This window comes from Belonocnema kinseyi, chromosome 6 (genome assembly GCF_010883055.1).
Source record: "Belonocnema kinseyi isolate 2016_QV_RU_SX_M_011 chromosome 6, B_treatae_v1, whole genome shotgun sequence".
NCBI lineage: Eukaryota > Metazoa > Arthropoda > Insecta > Hymenoptera > Cynipidae > Belonocnema > Belonocnema kinseyi.
The window spans coordinates 104,369,866-104,374,066 of record NC_046662.1 but is presented as its reverse complement, the minus strand read 5'-3'; positions in this window follow the sequence as shown (position 1 = coordinate 104,374,066).

Here is a 4,201-nt window from a genome sequence, read left to right as displayed (position 1 = left end):
TATACCGAACCGAAATAATAGGCTCCTCCGAACTTGTAAATTTAATTATACAAGCAACCACGTCCTTGCATAATTGGCTCATCACCAAGTCTTTGGAAAAACGGAACATTGAAGGGAGAGAATTGTACGCACACCTAACTCCAGCAGATCGAACTATTCCCATTGGTGGTTAGTAACTTAATTTCCATGTTTCCATGTAACAACAAAAATAACGTGTATTACAAAAAAAAGAAACTTTATTTGACGAAGACAATTATTATCACGTGATTTCCAACCTGGGCATAGTATATATGTTATATTATGCTGTTGATCAAATTAAACAAATGATATCAGATGTCTCACGAAATCCTAGATCTCTAGCGAGATTGGAAACTCTTGCTGAGTTGCTGAATCTTGGGATCTCCGACATGTTGCAAATCTTAATATTGTTTTTGTTATTCTGAATCTTTGATTTTTGCTTTTATATTTACATATAAAATAGACATGAAATCCAGATATTTTAATTACGGTAACTCATTTTGTTACAGCCTTTCAAAACTTTGAATATCAAAATAAAGAAATTGTCTTCCAAGGGACAAATAAATTGAATCCCGTTCATGTGCGAGAAACGTTTGCCCAATATTTTGAGTCAGAGGATGGAGCTGTACCATAGCAGTTTGAAAAAGTTTTACAGAATGATTTTTAATTACACTGTGCATCGTTTATCCAATAAATTTTCTTCCAATAAATTGTACTTGCACTGAAACAAATGTACAACTCAAAAAAAATAAGTGAAAATGTTAAATAACTAAATTACTTATTTTTATGCAATGCAAATTTATTAATTTTGAAAAAGTAGTTCCTTATTTCGAACCATGTTAACGTGACATAAATATATATATAATATAGCGATACTAAAAATCACTACGCTGACTTTGAAACGTGATTACTCATTCCAAAAATCGAGAAACTTGTTAAAAACAGTCTTTTAAACGTTATTTAATTTCTCATTAAATTACCCCAAATACAGATATTTTGAATATTTTGAAAAGAATGTATCACATGAAAAGTTAAACAAAAATTCCAGAATTTCTCGAATTTTGTACTCAACTTCAACTGATGTCATAGCCTAGGACAGTTGTAGCAAATATCTAAAGTTTATAATACACAGTCCTTGAAGTTTTACCTTCCATTTAAGCCCATAAAACATAACAAAAATTCACGGGTTTGCAAGATGTGCCACCAAATTTCAAAACGTGTCTGCGTCGATATTCAGTCGGCAATCACCGCTGTCGGCCAGCCTCGTTTCTTAAGCGACTGAAATGATATCTTGAGTATCATTGACTTGAATTAAAGATAATACTTCAAAGACTACGTGGTAAAAGTTGCAGGTTTTCCCTAAAACTCTCCTAGGCCATGTCACGAATTGAAGTCGAGCTACAAAATTTGAGGAATTCTTGAATTTTTGTTTAAACTTCTCACGCTATATATTCTCTTCAAAAGGTAAAAAATATCTATTAAAGGACATTTCACGAGGAATTCCATAAGATATAAAACTGATTTTTAAAAAAGTTTTTCCCTTCTTTTCTAAACGAGTAATCACGTTTCAAAGACAGCAGTGATTTTTAATACCGCTAGAGATAATTTCTGACGCTAGTATATAACAAATTTCTCACCTATCCACATATAACACATCAACATCTTGGTTTATCATACGACAATATAACTTTTTAATATATTTACATCGATTATTCAATCATTCGGGGATCACTGTGATCATAATGCCACCTTGACTAGATTCTTTAATCTAAGCCCTGGCAGACCGAAGGAACCGAGTGGAGCCTCTACAAAGTACCCGTAAATACCTCATTGGGTCACCATTCTGTTCCTTTCTAAAACAATACAAAAAACCAGCAAAATCAACTTTTTAATGGTTGAAATTCGTTTTGTAATTTAAAATTCCCTATAGAAGGTCACGGAACACTCGCAATAGTCTTTTTTGCAACGGTAAAAACTTTTAAAAAAATTTAAGACCTATAACGTCTGTTGAATGCTACTTGCAGATGATGCATTTCAAGTGTAGCAGTCAAAAGGCGTTATACGTCTTATATTTTTTTAAATTTTTACCGTTGCAAAAAAGACTATTGCGATTATTTCGTGACCTTTTATAGGGAATTTTAACGAAGAATCCGAATTTCAACCATTTAAAAGTCGATTATGCTGGTTTTTTTTTGTAGTTTTTTTCAAAAGGAACCGTATGGTGACCTAATGGGGTCTTTACGGGAACTTTGTAGACTCCATTCGGTTCCTTCGGTCCGCTAGGGAGCCTATACAGTTCAGTTCAAAAAGATGGGACAGTTCTTGGAAAAGTAGACTATGTTATTTTTACAATAACAACTTATACAACCCATACAAGATAGTTATTTTTTCAACCCACATTTTTTCGATGCACCTTATTTAGTTAAATAACTAACTTTCAACATAAGCAAATAATACGTAAATTAATAACACTGAATGATATCAATTAGAATCACGCTGCGCTCTCTCGTACTCCTGTTGACTGTACTCTTCTTCCAATATTTCAATAAATTTCCGATGTACTCATAGTTTACGTCTATGGGTTGGTTCCGGTTTTTCCACTTTATGTGACCTTTTCTTCTAGAACCAACATTTGCAGATCCTCTTTCTTAATTTTTGCTGCATCTCAAAGTAGCCAATAAATAATTTTTGATGAAATCCTACATATCCGTTAAATCGTGCGCTGTATCACATTTCCCTTACCCCTGCTAGTGTTCTTCTTCCCTCTTTCAGTCCCAGCACGTTTCGGAGCGTTGCTTGAGGATGGAGTGCTGAAAAATAATATGTATAAAATTGTTAGTGTTGCACCAAGTCAAATGAAAAGATTTTATTGCAACTGTATCAGAATACCTATCAAAAATACTGTAAAGATAATTTTTTGTTTGAAAATTCCAACTATATTTGAAATGAATTAAAAAACTTTATTCTCCAATTTGAATTTTACATAATAAATCAGAGAAAATTTAAATACAAAAATAATACAGCAACAACAGTTTCCACTAGAGGAGCAAGGGTTGCCTTTTGGCGACGTCTTTGCGACATCGTTACGACATCTTAACGACATCTTATGTCCATGCCGTTTCGATGTCTTTGCGATATCGTAAAGACATCGTCATATCATACGACTTATTTACGATATCGTAAAGACAGCTTAACGACATGGGCATAGGATGTCGTAACGTTGTTGTAAAGATGTCGTAACGATGTCGTCAAGAAATCCCCATACTTTGTGCCTACTGGGTTAAAACAGGAATGAGCAAGCATAAGCTGTACATCCGTTTCGTGGATCACCCAACCACAATTCCAACATTTAATAAGTTTTTCCTAAAATAATGTATCTTAGAACCGAATTATACTTTAATAATAAATCTGTTTTCTCTGCCTTTTTACAAAAATATTCTTCTTCTGCTTAAAGTGTATTAATTAAATTTTGAATTTATAAATTGTCAGGTTTTTGTAAATTATTTTAAGAAAAAATTGTCTTTAATTTCTTCATTCCATATTTCACACAACGTCGGAAAATTTTCTATTCCAACTCAAAACTAGAATTTTTCACAAAAATTCACTGTTACAAGTTAAAATTATACCTATTAAAATTATACTTATTCTATTTTAAATCCAGGTCCGTTTCTTAATTTAAAAAAACTGAAAGTAATAAAATATAAAAACTTAGATTGTTCACATAGTAGCTTAAGAGGCAGCATCACGTATCTAAGACTTTCACAAAACTGAGATTTTTTCACCAATCGATTCAAAATCTCGCTCCGCGTAGGACAGTGATCTCAGTTTTTCGTGGTGCTGCCTCTTGAGCGACGACATGCAATCTAGCCTTAAAATTAACTTTGCATTTTTCTTTTTTATGGGGGTGGATTACTTTGTGTTTAGAATACTCTGTTATAATTATTCCAATATTAATAAAGGAAATTTGACCTTTTTGTTCAACTTTTAGAAATAATACATTTTACAAAATGTTTTTTGAATATACTGACAGATTACAAAAAGACTTTTAAAAACAGCTCAATTTACTTTCCTCCACGATTCCTTCCTCTTCCGACATTGTTTGGAATTTTCAGGTACTTTGAAAAATTGAAAGCACTCAACTTTACTTAACAATTTTCAGAAACCAATTTGTAAATAAATGTTT